The sequence below is a fragment of the Bos indicus x Bos taurus genome, chromosome X (assembly GCF_003369695.1).
Source record: "Bos indicus x Bos taurus breed Angus x Brahman F1 hybrid chromosome X, Bos_hybrid_MaternalHap_v2.0, whole genome shotgun sequence".
In the NCBI taxonomy this organism is placed as follows: domain Eukaryota; kingdom Metazoa; phylum Chordata; class Mammalia; order Artiodactyla; family Bovidae; genus Bos; species Bos indicus x Bos taurus.
In genome coordinates this window covers 4,015,155-4,035,091 of record NC_040105.1, presented here as the reverse complement: position 1 = coordinate 4,035,091, position 19,937 = coordinate 4,015,155, and positions in this window count along the sequence as shown.

Below are 19,937 nucleotides of genomic sequence, written 5' to 3'. Positions count from 1 at the left end.
TTAAAATATCCCTGAAGTAGACTTGATTGGCAGCTGTATAAAATTCAGAAAAACGCCCAAGAGAAATGCTGGTCAGTTCTAGAGAGGCGTGTTTGTTCTTATTTTTTTGGAATAGCATTAATCCCATATCTCAACTCGAGTGATAACAGTTGTAAATTGGGATAAGAAAGATTTGTCACCTATGAATTTAAGGAGCCCTTAGTAATGAAACTTTATATTCAGTGAAATAGTAATATAAAAATCTCATTGATCTTATAGACACAGTATTATTATGATGTTCTCATTTAAAACAGAGACATACACACAAATAAATAGAGGTAATCCTTAGAGAATTTAGTGTATTCCTTCAATTGCATGTTTTTTCCCCCTTATTTTACCAAAATTTCATTCTACAGTTATTTCATTTCATTTCTCTCTCCCATGCATGACAAGTTTTCAGAGGGGTCATGTCTTGTCCACAGAGGTGCAGTTTTTTCCTCTGTTTGTTAATTTTTTATTGATGTTTCGTTGATTTATAATGCTGCATCAATTTCTGCTGTACAGGGAAGTGGCTCAGTTGTACACATAGATATGTTTTTTATATTCATTTCCATTGTGGTTTATCACAGAATGTTGAATATAGTTTCCCTGTGCTATCCCATACCACCCTGTGGTTCATTTCCCTGTGTTTTTGTATACAGCAGGTGCTTATTCAATGTTCACTACAAGTATTTTTACTGAATCCGATATTGTCATGCTTTACCCTTTGGGGTAAGGTCAGGAATTCACAGCCACTAAACACGCCTGGGTACATAACCCATCTCCTTGCCTTACTTATGTCTGAACTCCAAGCAACCATTTTACACCGCTATGCTTCAATTTAGACAACACCTGGACAGCGTATTAAAAAGCAGATTCATCACTTTGCCAACAAAGATCTGACTCGTCAAAGCTATGGTTTTTCAGTAGTCACGCACAGATGTGAGAGTTGGCCCATAAGGAAAGCTGAGCGCCAGAGAACTGATGCTTTTGAACTGTGGTGCTGGAGAAGACTCTTGAGAATCTTTGGACAGAAAGGAGATCAAACCAGTCCATCCTAAAGGAAATCAACCCTAAGTATTTATTGGGAAGACTGATGCTGAAGCTGAAACTCCAATCCTTTGGCCACCTGATGTGAAGAACTGACTCACTGGGAAAGACTCTGATGCTGGGAAAGATTGAAGGCGAGAAGAGAAGGGGATGATAGAGGATGAGATGGTTGGATGGCATCACCAACTCCATGGACATGAGTTTGAGCAAACTCTGGGAGATGGTGAAGGATGGGAAGCCTGGTGGGCTGCAGCCTATGGGCTTGCAAAGAGTCAGACACGACCGAGTGACTGAGCCGCAACAGTGGTTCAGTTCCCTTATATGCAAAGCAGAGATAATTGCTGCAGTCTGTTTGCATGGGGGTGTGAGGATTCAGTACATGAAAAGGTCCAGAAACAGGCCAGGCATCATCATGGTCTTTATACTAAATTCGGTGATAGCGTTCCGTATTTTGAGGGTCTGTTTAATCGTCTCTTTAATGCAGCAGTATAGCAAACTAGCATTAGGCTATTTATTCCCCATCTATTTATTTTTACAATTAGCGTATTGAATACCAGTGTTTCCAGAGAAGGGGCTTAGAGCTTTGAAACCCTGCAGAGAAAGTCGTGGGGAGAATTTCTGTGTTGCTCATTTCATGAGGAAAATGTTCCTTTGGCTGCTACCATCATTTTAAATATTCATGCAGCCTCCATTTAAATATAGTTAAAGAGGCATTTCCTCACCCGCAAATGAAACATAAATTCCAAAGAAAGCATCGGAATGTTCGCTGCGGCAGTGAAGTATTACCTCCCACCCACGTGTGCCTTTAGAAGTGGGTCTTCTCACTGAGCTCTGATTCTCTCTACGTGACATCCGGAGAGAAAATATTCCAAGAAAATATTCCAAGGCACTACTGATGAAAACCTTTCACCTGTGAATATCGTATGGAAAATAGTTCAAGTGGCTCTCTGCACTGATTAACACACACCACTTCAGTGGTCTGCAGATTAGACTGAGTTGTGTTTATTCGTCAGGATAAAAATCTGCAGACTTCACCGATGGCTCAGAGGGAAACACACCCACCTGCCAAAGCAGGAGACTCAGGTTCCATCCCTGGTTCGGGAAGATCCCCTGGAGAGAGAAATGTCAACCCGTTTCAGTATTCTTGACTGGGGAAATCCCATGGACAGAGGAGCCTGGTGGGCTACAGTCCATGGGGTTCGCAGAAGAGTCGGACATCACTGAGCGACTAACCAAAACAACATAAATAAAAATCTTCCCTTTTGGAGCCCAGCACAGAACAAGCTAAGTGCCATCCAATGTCAAGGGATGAACTGCCTGGTTCCTCTTTAGAAACTCATCTCTAAAGCGAAGATGAGTGGAGATGGCCCAGAAATCTTATATTGAAGGGGTCTTAAATCCCAGTGCCTTCTTAGAGAAGAGGATTTATAGGAATTATTATTTCACTGTGAAAGGCTTGTTGAGGAGCATTCAATATTTGCAGGAGAAAGTCAGTTCAGCTGATACAAAGGATGAAAAACTGATCTTAGCACTGGGGGGTAAACAATGCTAAAACTGCCAGAATGAATCGCTTTAAACCTCCATGTCTCTTTCCAAGGACACAAGAATATGTTGTCTTAGGAACTGAACATTCCAACAGATTTTAAGGAATATGCTTGACACCCTTGTTCCGATGATTTAAGATTCTTGCCCACACCCCACCCCCCCATACCCTTGATAAATTGAATTATTTCAAGAAGCATGACCTGTCACTTTCTGAAAGTAACTAAATGTGTTAGACTCATTCACAGATGCATTTTGCATACAAAATTGGAGACACGCGATGCTCTTTTTCAAAGGGAGGCTTGCTCTTAACAAGAAATTATCTAGTCTGTTTCCTGAGTCCATTCATTTTATTTGATTAGGAAAGTAATTGCTTTACCCTCTAATTCAGGGTAAACTGTTTGCGTGCCCGTTGACTAGATCAGCGAGCGTGCACACGCAGAGGACCTGAAGGAATGCAGGCGGACAGAAGCAGAGAGGCAGACAGAATCTCAGGACGAGTTTCTCAAGGGAAAGAGAGAAAGCAAAGAACTATTTAGTTGATCGGTCGTGTCCAGCTCTTTGCGACCCCATGGACTGCAGCATGCCAGGCTTCCCTGTCCTTGTTATCACCCAGAGCTTGCTCAAACTCACGTCCATGGAGTCAGTGATGCCATCCAACCATCTCATCCTCTGTCATCCCCTTCTCCTGCTGCCTTCCATCTTTCCCAGCATCAGTGACTTTTTTCCAGTGAGTCACCTCTTCCCATCAGGTGGCCAAAGGGTTGGAGTTTCAGCTTCAGCATCAGTCCTTCCAATGAACACCCAGGACTGATCTCCTTTAGGATGGACTGGTTGGATCTCCTTGCAGTCCAAGGGACTCTCAACAGTCTTCTGCACAGTTCAAAACTATCAGTTCTTCGGTGCTCAGCCTTCTTTATGGTCCAGTTCTCACATCTCTCCAGGACTGCTACAAAAACCATAGCTTTGACTATGCAGACTTCTGTCAGCACAGTGATGTCTCTGCTTTTTAAAACACTGTCTAGCTTTCCTTCCAAGGAGCAAGTGTCTTAATTGACTTTAACCAATGTGTTACCACTGATGAACTTCCAGCAGTGATACCTGACCATCACACAAAGCCCAAAGCTTACATTAGGGTTCATTCTTGGGGTGGTGTATTCTGTGGATTTGGGCAAATGTATAATGACATGTACCCATCATTATAATATCACACAAGGTATATCTCCACTAGCCTAAACTTCCCGTAAGCGCCAATTATTCAACCCACCGCTGACAATCACTGAACTTCCATCATCTCCACAATTCTGCTTTTTCCAGAATGTCATAGAACTGGAATCACAGAACATGCGGCCTTTTCAGATTAACTTCTTACACTTAGTCATATGCATTTAAATTTCCTCCCTCTCTTTTCATGGTTTGAGAGCTCATTTTTTTATCGCACTGAATAATACTCCCCATCTGAAGTTCCAATTTACTTATCTCGAAGGACATCTGAATTGCTTCTATGTTTTGGCAATTATGAATAAACTTGCTGTAAACACGCATCTGCAGCATTTTGTGTCGACTTAAAGTTTTCACCCCCTTTGAGTAAGTACTCAAAGTATTGAGTAAAGATTATGATTGCCGATGACCTAGTGAGAGTAGAGTTTCACTTATTATTCATGCCACAAAACTGTCCTTCTTTTGATTTTTTCCAACTATTAAAAATATTTTAAGTAAAGATTTTCTTTTACCTCCTTAGGTTGGTTTATTCTTAGGTCTTTTGTTCTTTTTGATGCAATGGATAATGGGGTTATTTGTTTTTTCTTTCTGATAGTTCATTGTTAGTGCATAGAAATGTAGCAGATTTCTGTATATTTCTTGTGTGTCCTGCGACTTTAATGAATTTCTTGACGAGCTCTAGTAGTTGTCTGGCCACACTGTTAAAATTTTCCATGTACAGTGACATGTCATCTGCAAACAGTGACAGTTTCACTTCTTCGTTTCCAGTTTGAATTTCTCCTGTTTATTTTTCTCCTCTGATTGCCACGGCTGGGACTTCCTAAGCCATGTTGATTAAGAGTAGGGACCGTAGACATCCTTGTCTTATTCCTGATCTTGGAAATACTTTCATTTTCTTCACCACTGAGAATGACATTAGCTGTGGGTTTGTCATATTATACAGCCTTTATTATGTTGGGGTACGTTGCGGACACGACTGAGCAACTGAACTGAACTGATTATGTTGGGGTAGGTTCCCTCTGTGCCCACTTTCTGGAAAGTTTTTATCACAAATGGATTTTGAATTTGGTCGAAAGCTTTCTCTGCATCTATTGAGATTAGCGTATGCTTTCTGTGTTTCAGTTAGTCACTACGCTGCATCGCATGGCTTGATTTGTGTATATTGAAGAGGCCTTGAATCCCTGGGATAAACCTCACTTGATCATGATGTATGGTCTTTTTAATGTGCTGTTGGATTCCGTTTGTTAGTGTTTTGAGCAGCATATTGTTGCTTTTGTTATTCAGTGGCCAAGTCATGTCTAACTCTCTGTGACCCCATGGACCGCAGCACGCCAGGCCTCCCTGCCCATCACCAACTCCCGGAGCTTGCTCAAACTCATATGCATCGAGTCGGTGACGCCATCCAACCACCTCATCCTCTGTCATCCCCTTCTCCTCCTGCCTTCCATCTTTCCCAGCACCGGCTCTTTTCCAATGAGTCAGTTCTCTGCAGCACGTGGCCACAGTAGCGGAGCTTCAGCTTCAGCATCAGTCCTTGCAATGAATACCCAGGCCTGATTTCCTTTAGGATGGATGGGTTGGATCTCCTTGCAGTCCAAGGGACTCCCAAGAGTCTTCTCCAACACCACAGTGGATGTATGTATGTCTATAACTGAATCACTTTGCTGAACACTAGAAACTAACACAACAGTGCAAATCAACTTTACTACAATTACAAAAAGAATTTGTCCATTTCCTCTAGGTTGTCCAATCTGTTGGTATATGCTTGTTAATAATAGTCTGTTACAATTCTTTATGAGCTTCCCAGGCAGCACTAATGATAAAGAACCTGACTGCCAACGCAGGAGATGTAAGAGAAATGGGTTTGATCCCTGGGTCGGGAAGATCCCCTGGAGGAGGGCTTGGCAACCCACTCCAGTATTCTTGCCTGGAGAGTCCTATGGAGAGTCTCCATGGTGGGCTATAATCCATAGGGTTGCACAAAGTCGAACACGCCTGAGGCGACTTAGCACACACTCACACGATCCTTTGTATTTCTGCGGTGACAGTTGTAGCTTCTCCTTTTTCTTTATGATTTTATTGATTTGGATCTTCTCCCTTTTTTGTCAATGAGACTGGCTAAAGATCTACTGATTTTTTTTATCTTTTCAAAGAACTAGCTTTTAGTTTCAAAAAAAAAAATATTTTACAGGTCAGACAATGCAGGCAGCAGGCTGAACATGGCCTTCCAGTCCTCATCTACACCCTGCTCCATAAATGTTTCTTACTGTATTACCTGACTGTCTTTAAGACTCTTAAGAGTTTTGTAATATGTGTTGTCATTTCATGAGTGCCTAGTATAGTCTAAAGAATAAAACTTGGAGTAAAAAAAAAATCTGCATTCTCATCACTGATTATGACTCAAAATGAGCTTGAACAGCCACAAATTTCTCCCACAACAGAGTCAAAAAGACGTTCCTGCAACACCATACATCAGACCTATCCACAACATAAATAGCCTGAGGGGCATTCAAGATTGAAGTTTGGGTCCCTCCCAGAGACAAATCAGTGTCTCAATGAGGCATTAAAATCCACCACATCCCAAGAATTGATGTGAGCCTCCCCACACGGAAGCCATGCCAGCGGATTCCAGACAAGGTGGGGCTCCTCATCTTCCTCTGCCTTCCTTTTTCGCCAACGTGTTTATGGAAATGCAGATGAGTTTAGAAAGAAGCCCTCTGAGTCCGGAGGCCTGATGCAAATTAATTAATTAATTCAGCCTACAGCGAAACAGCTATATCAAAGGGCCGCCACAGTGCCAGAGCCGTCCATGTTTAAAACATGAGTCTCTGGTCGCATTTTATTTTTAGAGCATCATTTTCAAGGACTGACTCTTCCGACCTTCTCTCCCACGCTGCCTTGCAGGTTGGCATCAGGATCTTGACATTGACGGTCTGTAGGTGAGGGAAGGGTCAGAGCCTTCTGAGTCTTTCTCAGGACGTCAAATGAAACCCCAAATCAGACATTTCAAGGGACTTTTGGTGATGAAAGTAAGCCAGATCCATCCCCAGTGGCTCCGACCTTTACCTTGCCACGTGGCTGCCCTTGAGTTTGCACATTCAGACGTTCCTCACTTCTCCTCATCACCTTGTTCTTATGTTTCCGCTTCAGGTGGAAATATTGGAAAGGCTCATTGACCTTCCAACTCAGTCTTGTCCCCTACTCTGACCTGTGTTCCTGCTTTGATAACTGGGTTTTAGCCCAAGAAACAACCTCCACTTACACTCCAAGCCTGGTGACCATTCCCTGGGCCTGAGGCCTGTCTACTCTGCTTAGACTGTGCAACCATCGAGACTGGGGTCCTGGAGCTTCCCTGGCGGCTCAGTGGTAAAGAATCCTCCTGCTACTGCAGGCGGCGTGGGTTCGATCCCTGGTCTGGGAAGATCCCCCGTGCCTCGGGGAAACAAACCCCAAGTGCCACAGCCACTGAGCCTGTGGCCTACAACCTGGGAGCCACAACTACAGAAGCCCGTGTGTCCTAGAGTCTGTGCTTTACAACAAGAGACATCACCACAATGAGAAGACCTCACACCACAACCAGAGAGCAGCCACCCTCGTCGCAACTAGGGAAAAGCTCATGCAGCAATAAAGACCCAACACAGCCAAAATATGTACAGGTGATAAAATAATCCATGACAGACTTGGTTTTCTTGGGCTCCAAAATCACTGCAGATGGTGACTGCAGCCATGAAAGTAAAAGATGTTTGCTCCTTGGAAGAAAAGCTATGACCAACCTAGACAACTTATTGAAAAGGAGAGACATTGTTTTGCTGACAAAGGTCCATGTAGTCAAGGCTGTGGTTTTTCCAGTGGTCATGTATGGATGTGAGAGTTGGACCATAAAGAAAGTTGAATTGATGCTTTTGAACTGTGGTGTTGGAGAAGACTCTAGAGAGTCCCTTGGACAGCAAGAAGAGCCAACCAGTCCATGCTAAAGGAGATCAGTCTTGAATATTCATTGGAAGGACTGATGCTGAAGCTGAAACCCCAATCCTTTGGCACCTGATGTGAAGAACTGACTCATTGGAAAAGACCCTGATGTTGGGAAAGACTGAAGGAAGAAGGAGAAGGGGAGACAGATGGTTAGATGGCATTACTGATTCAATGGACATGAGTCTGTGTAAACTCCAAGAGCTGGTGATGGACAGGGAGGCCTGGCATGCTGCAGTCCATGGGGTCACAAAGAGTAGGACACAACTGAGTGATTGAACCAAACTGAATAAAATAATAAAATTATTAAAAAAAAAAAAAAGACAGCGGTCCTACCTCGATGTTTCAATTCAACTCATGACAACTGAGTTTGGGTCTTGGATACAGACTGTTGCTGCTAAAGCCCAGCATTCATGGCACCCAGAGTGGAGGTCCTGCTGGGTTTTTGAAGGCCCCTTCTGCGGGTTCCGCAAGCCTGGCCTCCTTGCTGCTTCGGGGAGCCATGCTCCTTGGTGATACTTATGAGAGTCCCTCTGCTCCAGGCCTCCCATCTCTTCCCAGTCTGCCAGGCCCCAAGGTCTGCACCTGCCCAGCCCTCCAGAGTGAGAAGGCTCTAACTCCTAACAGCTCACCTCTCACCTATACTCCTCGGTCAGCTGCCAGAACGAGGTCACCAGCCCTCCCAGTCCTACGTGTGATGATGCTTACCTGGGGATCAAGCACGGCTTGATGTCATGAATTTAGGGTTCCTGTTTATACCATTTGTTCATGTTTTCTGAGACTGTCATCTCAGTGGGTGATTACCACATGGAATGGGTTGAACTGTGTCTCCTTTCCCCCTCACTTCAAATTTTCAAGTTCTAACCTCTGGCACCTGCAAATAGGTCCTTTGTGGGAAGTGGGGTCTTTGCAGACGTGTGTGTGTGCGGGTTAAGTCGCTTCAGTTGTGTCCGACTCTTTGTGACTCTATGGAGTGTAGCCCGCTAGGCTCCTCTGTCCGTGGGATTCTCCAGGCAAGAATACTGGTGTGGGAGGCCATTTGCTTCCCCAGGGGATCTTCCCAACCCAGGGATGGAAGCCACATGCCTTATGTCACCTGCATTGCCAGGTGGGTTCTTTACCACTAGAGCCTCCTGGAAAGCCCCTCTTTGTGAATGCAATTAAGGTAAAATCGTACTGGATTAGTGTCAGTCAATAAGGGCTTCCCTGATGGCTCAAATGGTAAAGAAGCTGCCTGCAATTCAGGAGACCCAGGTTTGAACCCTCAGTCAGGAAGATTCCCGGGAAGAGGAGATGAAAACCCACTCTAGTATTCTTGCCTGGAGAATCCAATGGACAGAGGAGCCTGGCATGCTATGGTCCACATGATTGTAAAGAGTCAGAGACGACTGAGTGACTGACAGTTTTAGCTCAATGAAGAGCATCTTCATAGGAGAAATTAGAGGGAGATCTGGATACAGAGACACAGATGGAACAAGGCCAAGGAGTGTGACAGAGATGAGATTGGAGTGATCACATATGAATACAAGCCAAGGGACATCGAACACTGACAGTGGCCGCCGGAAGCTGGGGGAGATATATGCTACAGGTCCTCCCTTAGAGGCTCCAGAAGGAGCCAGACCTGTGCTCACCTTCATGTTGACATCACTTGTGATGGCAGCCTTGGGACCTCAGACACTAGGGAGAATGACTGTGGTCCACACACATCAAAGAGGTCACTGTGCAGACAGACCCATCGTTTCAGTCCCAGATGAGACACTCCCTTGGGAAAGCCTTGATTCTCTGATGCCCAGCTCTATTCAAATTTCAGCCTCAAGTTTCTCCACCAATCATAGATGTATCCTTCCAATTTCTCACAAATGGAGGAACTATTTACACCTATGCCAGATGAGCTATCACACAGGCTGATGGCTTCAAATAGCATCTCTCTGGGCTGACAGGCAAATTCAGAGGCCTGTCCTGTGCCTCCCATCAAGGTGCAGACACATGGATCCAACAGCCTTCTAGTAGTTAATATTTATTAGAGTTAATGAGTAGTTTAAAAAATTAACTAGTTTATAGCAGCCCCACGACTCCATGGACTGTAGCCCACCAGGCTCCTTTGTCCCTGGGATCTCCCAGGCAAGAATACTGGAATGGGTCGCCATTTCCTTCTCCAGGGGATCTTCTCGACCCAGGGATTGTACCCTTGTCTCCTGGGGCTCCTGCATTGGCAGACACATTCTTCATGGCTGAGTCCTGGGGATATTTTCCCCCAAATCATGCAGTTTAGTGTGAACCACTGTTAACTAAGCAGCAGCGTTGTGTAAAGGCTTCTTAACGCAACAGCTCAAGGCATACATGGGCCACCTCTGTCTCCCTTTCACTTCATGAACTTGGAAGGTGGAGATATTCTTATATCTACTCCATCGTGCAAGAAGTTGTATATCTATCAGGTATCAAGAACTTGTCAGCATTATCACAGTGACTGTCATCATCATTTAGATGATATTAACAACAATCGTCTTTTTGTAACTTTGCTCTTGGTCTTCGTTGCTGTGCTTGGGTTTTCTCTAGTTGCAGTGTCGGACTTTTTGTTTCAGTGGCTTGACTTGTTTTGAAGCGTGGGCTTTAGGCACATCGACTCTGTAGCTGCAGCACGTGGTCGCCATGCTTTATAAATACCAGTGATGAGTTCATAAACATCCACTTGCACGGGTATTTATCGGACCTAGGGCTGCCAACATGGCATAGCTCGGTACAAGCAGGCTCTCCCTCCGAACTCCACTGTGTCTCTTCTCAAGTAATTCTAGTTTCTGAGTATCCATAAGGAATCCACAGAGTACCATGAGGACTTGTACAAAAAGGTCCTTTGTTTCAAAGAGCGGTCCATCTTTAAAGATTGTTCAGAAACCTCTGTTGGGTACGTGGCTTCAAACAGAATGCACTTAAGCATTTACAGGTAGCCTTACGTAAATAAAAAGGAAGGATTTTTATGGTGCTTTGCAGCTCTTGGCCATCTGTTGTTCAGTCACTAAGTCATGTCCGACTCTTTGCAACCTCATGGACTGCACATGCCAGGCTTCCCTGTCTGTCACCAACTCCTGGAGTTTACTCAAAGTCATGTTCATCACGTTGGTGATGCCATCCAACCATCTCATTCTCTGTCGCCCCCTTCTGCTCCTGTCCTCAGTCTTTCCCAGCATCAGGGTCTTTTCCAATGAGTCAGCTCTTCGCATCAGCTGGACAATGTATTGGAGCTTCAGCGTCAACATCGGTCCTTCTAATGAATTTTCCGGTTGATTTCTTTAAGATTGTCTTGGCCACCCAGTAAACAGTAAACACCCAGGCTGCACTAATGAGCTCTGAAGGGAAGTTTTTTCCTTCTTATCAAAAGCACTGACTGTGTCTGTATCAGCAAGTGATTTCCACAGCTTGAGAATGCTTACTCGACTTTGTTTTAAAGGAACATCAGGTCTGAACACAATCAACTGGAAACCAAGAGTTTGGGAGTCTCTAGGGGGCATAATCCATCATTAATGATGAAAACTGGCAGGGCGTTTTGGGAAATCTGTCGGGTCATGGAAGCAAATGCACAAAGCAGACAGATCTATCTCCAGCAATTACATTTCCTTGTTGGTTGACATCCTTAGTATAAATGGTGATGTTCATCTCTTTCATCCTGTATTTAGTAGGTAATTATCTCTTCGTAGAAATTAATCATCATAAATATCACCTTAACAAGAAATCAACATGCAGTTTGTAATACCCTTAATCAGGTTACATAATCTTGAGGGAACCACATCATGTAAAAATCATAATATTATTGTCTAGACGAGGGCCATTCAGCCGGACTGTCTGTGAGGATAGAGAAGTTCTACGTCTCTGTGGTCCACGATTAAGCCCACCACACACATGTGCCCTGGACGGCTTGACCGGTGGCAGGTACCTCCAAGGAACCGAGCTTGAAGCTTTAATTGTAGCTAATCCTGATTTGAGCTTAAATTGTCCCATGTACCTAGTACTGTTGTATTGGGCACAGGGATCTCTTTACTGGATGTTATCAACCTGGATAGTAATGTGAAAGTTAGACTATTACAACTAAACAGAATAACACAGGTGTGGTTTTTATATATCTCAAGATATCAAAGGTCAGGGATGGTTTCATTATGAGCCAGAGTTGGACTGGCATGTAAGGTGTTTATGCACAACTGTGTCTTGATTCTTTGTGATTCCATGCACTGTAGCCCATCAGGTTCCTCTGTCCATGGGATTCTCCAGGAAGAATATTGGAGTGGGTTGCCATTTCTTCCTCCAGAGGATCTTCCTGACCCAGGGATCAAACCCACGTCTCCTGTATCTCCTGCACTGGCAGGCTGAGCCACCTGGGAAGCCCCGAATTGACACACTGGCCCATGTAAATCACAGAGTGACCTCCCATCAGGAAGTTCAAGACCTCCTTGATGATGAACTCCAAGAAGAAGTCTTCCTGAGTCTCCTGAAGCCGTCTGTGAAAACTTGTATTGTTGTTTCAGAACCATGTCAAGAACACTTGGGTTTCATTTCTCACTGTATACCCAGCTCTTTGCTAGTTTTCAAGAGATCAACTCTCTGCAAGGCTAAGGAAGGCCCCCACCCCTGCCAGTGTCCACATCGTAATCCTTGGAGCCTCTGGATATGTTCCATCACAGGGCTGTTAGAGACAGAACTCTGTCCTCACCCAGAATCACATCTTGAAGTTCTAAACCCCAGGACTTCAGAATATGACTGTGTTTTGATGCAAGCATCTTTAAAGAGGGGAGGAAGGTGAAATGAGGTCTCTAGGGTGGACCCTGATCCCATAGGACAGGGGTCCTTATAAGAAGAGGAGAGCACGTCCCAGATGCACACAGAGGGACAGCCATGTGGAGACACAGGGAGCAGACGGCCGTCGACACACCCAGGAGGGAGGCCTTAATCTTGGGCTTCCAGCCTCCAGGACTGTGAGACCACCCATTTCTATCCTCAAGCCACTCCACACAAAATACTTTGAGGTGGCAGCTCTGCCAAGCTAATCCAATGACGAAATAACAGAGAGGTGGATTTGTAGATGGCAGTGAGGCACGGACCTCAGGATGCAGAGATTACTCTGCCTTGTCTGAATGAGCTCACAGCCTGGTGAGACCTGCTCCTGGCTTTGTTCAGAGAAATGCTGCAGAAAAAAAAAAAAAAAAAAAGGCAGGGAGATTTGAAGCATGAAACAGTAGGTCAGCTGTGCTGCTGTGGAGAAGGAGGAAGTGGGTTATGAGCCAAGGAATCTAGGGCGGGGTGAGTCCAGATTCTTAGAACAATTGTCCGTTGATAGTAAGTGACGAAAAGGGGACCACAGCTCTACACAGGACATGCATTTTACCAGCCCCTTTACGCAGTTTGAAAACCAATTTATCTCCAGGACCTGCAGGTAAGAGGCCCATCTGACTACCCCCTTGATTTCATCCATGGGGCACCCAGGGCAGAGAACTCGGTGGAACCAGCAAGCACTGCGTAAAGAACTATGAAATAAGCAATGGGGCTTACAAGAAAGGGAAGCAACGTAGCTGTCCTTTGACAGAGGGACGGATAAACAAGATGCGGTACATCTACACAGTGGAATATTACTCGGCCATAAAAAATAATGAAATAATGCCATTTGGAGCAACGTGGGTGGAGCTAGGAGATGATCATATTGAGTGACATAAGTCAGGCAGGCAAAGACAAATATCACATGATATCACTCATCCGTCTAATCTAAAGTATGACATAAATGAACATATCTGTGACACATAAAGAGACTCACAAACATGGAGAAGAGACTTGTGGTTTCTAAGGCAGAGCAGAAGTGGGGGAGGGATGGACTGGAAATTTGGGGTTAGCAGATGCAAACTGTCATATATAGGATGGATAAACAGCAAAGTCCTGCTGTATAGCACGGGGAACTATATTCAACATCCTGTGATAAACCATAATGGAAAAGGTTATAAAAAAGAATATTTATATATATTATATATATACATAATATATATGTGTATATATATGTGTGTATATATATGGTTTTTCCAGTAGTCGTGTATGGATGTGAGAGTTGGACCATAAAGCTGAGTGCCAAAGAATTGATGCTCTTTTGAAGTGTGGCATTAGAGAAGACTCTTGAGAGTCCCTTGGACTGCAAGGAGATCCAACCAGTCCATCCCAAAGGAATCAGTCTTGGGTGCTCATTGGAAAGCCTGATGCTGAAGCTGAAACTCCAATCCTTTGGCCACCTCATGCAAAGAGCTGACTCATTTGAGTAGACCCTGATGCTGGGCAAGATTGAGGGCAGGAGGAGAAGGGGACGACAGAGGATGAGATGGTTGGATGGCATCACTGACTCAATGCACGTGAGTTTGAGCAAGCTCCAGGAGCTGGTGATGGACAGAGAAGCCTGGTGTGCTGCAGTCCATGGGGTTGCAAAGAGTTGGACATGACTGAGTGACTGAACTGAAGCAGAAATTAATATGAAATTGCAAATCAACTATACTTCAATACAATTTTAAAATAGGAATGGGGCTTGCTGCAAGCTGCTAAGTTTGTGGTTATTTCTTAAAGCATTGACAGAAAATAGACACACAGACACACGTATATAACCTTTATCATTCATTAATTATCATAGCCAGCACCCACAGTCTATGAAGCCCTTAAACTAATTAGTAGACAAGCTCCTGAATACTTTGGGGCCAAAATCATGGCTGTTTCCTTCTCATACTTGTCACTGCTGTTGCTGACTCTAAGTCGTGTCCGACTCTGTGACGCCATGGACTGCAGCACATCAGTCTCTTCTGTCCTTCACTATGTCCCGGAGTTTGCCCAAAGTCATGTCCATCGAGTCAGTGATGCCATCCAGCCATCTCATCCTCTGTAGCCCCCTTCTCCTCATGCCCTCAATGTTTCCCAGCATCAGGGTCTTTTCCAGCGAGACGAGTCTTCCCAGCAGGTGGCCAAAGTATTGGAGCTTCAGCTTCAGCATCAGTCCTTCCAGTGAATACGCAGGGTTGATTTTCTTTAGGATGGACTGGTTGGATCTCTTTGCAGTCCACGGGACTCTCAAGAGTTTTCTTATGCTTTAAGCAGGTATAAAGGTGAGCAAAGGCCAGTATAGAGCAATTGTGAAGGCACTTATGATGCCTTTGTGCAGAGCTAAGCACCTCTTCAGGGTGAAATACTCGTGGCTTCAAGGGTCTGGCTTGAAACGCCCTGCGGTGACTACAGGGAGAATTTCCAAAACCTGATTGACCCACACAGCCTTTGTGGTCATGTGTGCTGTAACTCTCTTCAGCTCTGAAAGGTCTGAGCCTCCAGTGGCAGTGTCCTTTGTTCTTGCGCTTGTCATTGTGTCTTTTACTTGTTACAGCAAATCAGCTGCAACTTAGGCAGAGACTTAGCCCTTTAACATACCATATATATTTGAGTCTAAAGGAGCAGGGGGGCAGGAGGGCCTAGAGGAGCTATTCCACGTTCAAGGTAAGAAGGGGCGGCGGTGAGGAGATACCCCTCCTCCAAGGTAAGGAGCAGCGGCTGCGCTTTGCTGGAGCAGCCGTGAAGAGATACCCCACGCCCAAGGTAAGAGAAACCCAAGTAAGACAGTAGGTGTTGCAAGAGGGCATCAAAGGGCAGACACACTGAAACTATACTCACAGAAAACTAGTCAATCTAATCACACTAGGACCACAGCCTTGTCTAACTCAATGAAACTAAGCCATGCCCGTGGGGCAACCCAAGATGGGCGGGTCCTGGTGGAGAGATCTGACAGAATGTGGTCCACTGGAGAAGGGAATGGCAAACCACTTCAGTATTCTTGCCTTGAGAACCCCATGAACAATATGAAAAGGCAAAATGACAGGATACTGAAAGAGGAACTCCTCAGCTCAGTAGGTGCCCAATATGCTACTGGAGATCAGTGGAGAAATAACCCCAGTAAGAATGAAGGGATGGAGCCAAAGCAAAAACAATACCCAGCTGTGGATGTGACTGGTGATAGAAGCAAGGTCTAATGCTGTAAAGAGCAATACTGCATAGGAACCTGGAATGTCAGGTCCATGAATCAAGGCAAACTGGAAGTGGTCAAACAAGAGATGGCAAGAGTGAACGTTGACATTCTAGGAATCAGTGAACTGAAATGGACTGGAATGGGTGAATTTAACTCAGATGACCATTCTATCTACTACTGCGGGCAGGAATCCCTCAGAAGAAATGGAGTAGCCATCATGGTCAACAAAAGAGTTTGAAATGCAGTACTTGGATGCAGTCTCAAAAATGACAGAATGATCTGTTCGTTTCCAAGGCAAACCATTCAATATCACAGTAATCCAAGTCTATGCCCCAAGCAGTAACACTGAAGAAGCTGAAGTTGAATGGTTCTATGAAGACCTACAAGACCTTTTAGAACTAACACCCAAAAAAGATGTCCTTTTCATGATAGGGGACTGGAATGCAAAAGCAGGAAGTCAAGAAACACCTGGAGTAACAGGCAAATTTGGCCTTGGAATATGGAATGAAGCAGGGCAAAGACTAATAGAGTTTTGCCAAGAAAATGCACTGGTCATAGCAAACACCCTCTTCCAACAACACAAGAGAAGACTCTACACATGGACATCACCAGGTGGTCAACACCGAAATCAGATTGATTATATTCTTTGCAGCCAAAGATGGAGAAGCTCTATATGGTCAGCAAAAACAAGACCAGGAGCTGACTGTGGCTCCGACCATGAACTCCTTATTACCAAATTCAGACTGAAATTAAAGAAAGTAGGGTAAACCACTAGACCATTCAGGTATGACCTAAATTAAATCCCTTATGATTATACAGTGGAAGTGAGAAATGCATTTAAGGGCCTAGATCTGATAGATAGAGTGCCTGATGAGCTATGGAATGAGATTCGTGACACTGTACAGGAGACAGGGATCAAGACCATCCCTATGGAAAAGAAATGCAAAAAAGCAAAATGGCTGTCTGGGGAGGCCTTACAAATAGCTGTGAAAAGAAGAGAAGCGAAAAGCAAAGGAGAAAAGGAAAGATATAAGCATCTGAATGCAGAGTTCCAAAGAATAGCAAGAAGAGATAAGAAAGCCTTCCTTGGTGATCAATGCAAAGAAATAGAGGAAAACAACAGAATGGGAAAGACTAGAGATCTCTTCAAGAAAATTAGAGATACCAAGGGAATATTTCATGCAAAGATGGGCTCGATAAAGGACAGAAATGGTATGGACCTAACAGAAACAGAAGATATTAAGAAGAGGTGGCAAGAATACACAGAAGAACTGTACAAAAAAGATCTTCACAACCCAGATAATCATGATGGTGTGATCACTCACCTAGAGCCAGATATCCTGGAATGTGAAGTCAAGTGGGCCTTAGAAAGCATCACTATGAACAAAGCTAGTGGAGGTGATGGAATTCCACTTGAGCTCTTTCAAATCCTGAAAGATGATGCTGTGAAAGTGCTGCACTCAATATGCCAGCAAATTTGGAAAATTCAGCAGTGGCCACAGGACTGGAAAAGGTCAGTTTTCATTCCAATCCCAAAGAAAGGCAATGCCAAAGAATGCTCAAACTACCGCATAATTGCACTCATCTCACATGCTAGTAAAGTAATGCTCAAAATTCTCCAAGCCAGGCTTCAGCAATATGTGAACTTCCAGATGTTCAAGCTGGTTTTAGAAAAGGCAGAGGAACCAGAGATCAAATTGCCAACATCCACTGGATCATGGAAAAAGCAAGAGAGTTCCAGAAAAACATCTACTTCTGCTTTATTGACTATGCCAAAGCCTTTGACTGTGTGGATCACAATAAACTGTGGAAAATTCTGAAAGAGATGGGAATACCAGACCTCCTGACCTCCCTCTTGAGAAATTTGTATGCAGGTCAGGAAGCAAGAGTTAGAACTGGACATGGAACAACAGACTGGTTCCAAATAGGAAAAGGAGTACGTCAAGGCTGTATATTGTCACCCTGATTATTTAACTTATATGCAGAGTACTTCATAAGAAACGCTGGGCTGGAAGAAGCACAAGCTGGAATCAAGATTGCCAGGAGAAATATCAATAACCTCAGATATGCAGGTGACACCACGCTTATGGCAAAAAGTGAAGAGGAACTAAAAAGCTTCTTGATAAAGGTGAAAGAGGAGAGTGAAAAAGTTGGCTTAAAACTCAACATTCAGAAAACTAAGATCATGGCATCTAGTCCCATCACTTCATGGGAAATAGATGGGGAAATAGTGGAAACAGTGTCAGACTTTATTTTTGGGGGCTCCAAAATCACTGCAGATGGTGATTGCAGCGATGAAATTAAAAGACGCTTACTCCTTGGAAGAAAAGTTATGACCAACCTAAATAGCATATTGAAAAGCAGAGACATCACTTTGCCAACAACAGTCCATCTAGTCAAGGCTATGTTTTTTCCTGTGGTCATGTATGGATGTGAGAGTTGGACTGTGAAGAAGGCTGAGCACCGAAGAATTGATGCTTTTGAACTGTGGTGTTGGAGAAGACTCTTGAGAGTCCCTTGGACTGCAAGGAGATCCAACCAGTCCATTCTGAAGGAGATCAGCCCTGGGATTTCTTTGGAAGGAATGATGCTAAAGCTGAAAGTCCAGTACTTTGGCCACCTCATGTGAAGAGTTGACTCATTGGAAAAGACTCTGATGCTGGGAGGGATTGGGGGCAGGAGGAGGAAGGGACGACAGAGGATGAGATGGCCGGATGGCATCACTGAGTTGATGGACATGAGTCTGAGTGAACTCCGGGAGTTGGTGATGGACAGGGATGCCTGGCGTGCTGCGATTCATGGGGTCGCAAAGAGTCGGACACAACTGAGCGACTGAACTGAACTGAACTGAAGTAATTGTATTGTTCTGCCCTTGTTATCCGTGGAATTGTTTACCTCTAAAGAAATGTGTTAAACCCTTGGTTGGTTATGAAACCACTGGATACCCAACATAATAATTGTGTGTGTGTATGTGTGTGTGTGTGTGTGTGTGTTAGTCACCAAATCGTCTCCAATTCTTTGTGACTCCATGGACTGTAGCCCCGCCAGGCTACTCTGTCCATGGGATTCTCCAGGCAAGAAGACTGGAGTGGGTTGCCGTTTCCTCCAGGGGATCTTCCTGACCCAGGGATGGACCCCACATCTCCTGCATTCAATGAAAGTGGCTTCACGTATCAGCACAACACTGAAAAGAAAAAATGTCATGTGGGTCCGGTGTTCTGATACTTGACCTTCTTTTGAATTTCAGAGGAGTTAGACTTCCATGAATGTGATGTGGGTGTTGTGTGCACACTTTTCATATTCCTTCACGGCAAGGAGCCACAGTTTTATCAACATTTCCACGTACTCAGCTCTGCGCGTACACCACCACTGGTGAATTTGGGTGCTGTGTATACTCTGTGCATGAACAAAAGGGTAAAAAGAATATAAGAAAGCCATCACTGGTCATGGATCTTTCACATAGACCACAACATAAATTCACCTTTGTGGAAAGTCATGAAAAACAACTAAACTTTAAAACGTCACTTGTTGCTGTTGTTGTTTTGTTTGGTCACTGAGTCGTGTTTGGCTCTTTGTGACCCCATGGATGGTAATCCTCCAGGCTCCTCTGTCCTTGGGATTTCCCAGGCAAGAATACTGGAATGGGTTGCCATATCCTTCTCCAGTGGAATCTTCCCCATGCAGGGATCAAACCCACATCTCCTGCATTGGCAGGAGGATTCTTTACCACTGAGCCACCAGGGAAGCCATAAAACACCATATAGCAAATATCTAATGGACGTGGTAGCCATACATGTGGAGTTGTCTGTAGAAGGGAACAGAGAGGCATGATGGGAAAATCTTTCTAAAACAGCTCAAAGTCAAGTTTTGTATTGAGATGGATTTTTTTTTTTTTTTCTCTAACTCCCCATCAGAAATAGAAGTAACACTACTTCCAGGGAAAATACGTTGGACCTAGGGGAAAAAAACTCAAGAAAAATTAATATTCTGCAGGCAAGGCAGTGGGGATTCAGAGAGCTGGAATTATACGTGGAGCAGGATCGGGGTGGTGGTTTTGGGGGTTCCCTGGAGATAAAGAATGAGAAAGTGAAGGAGGTCTTCTAGGTAATCAGTGATT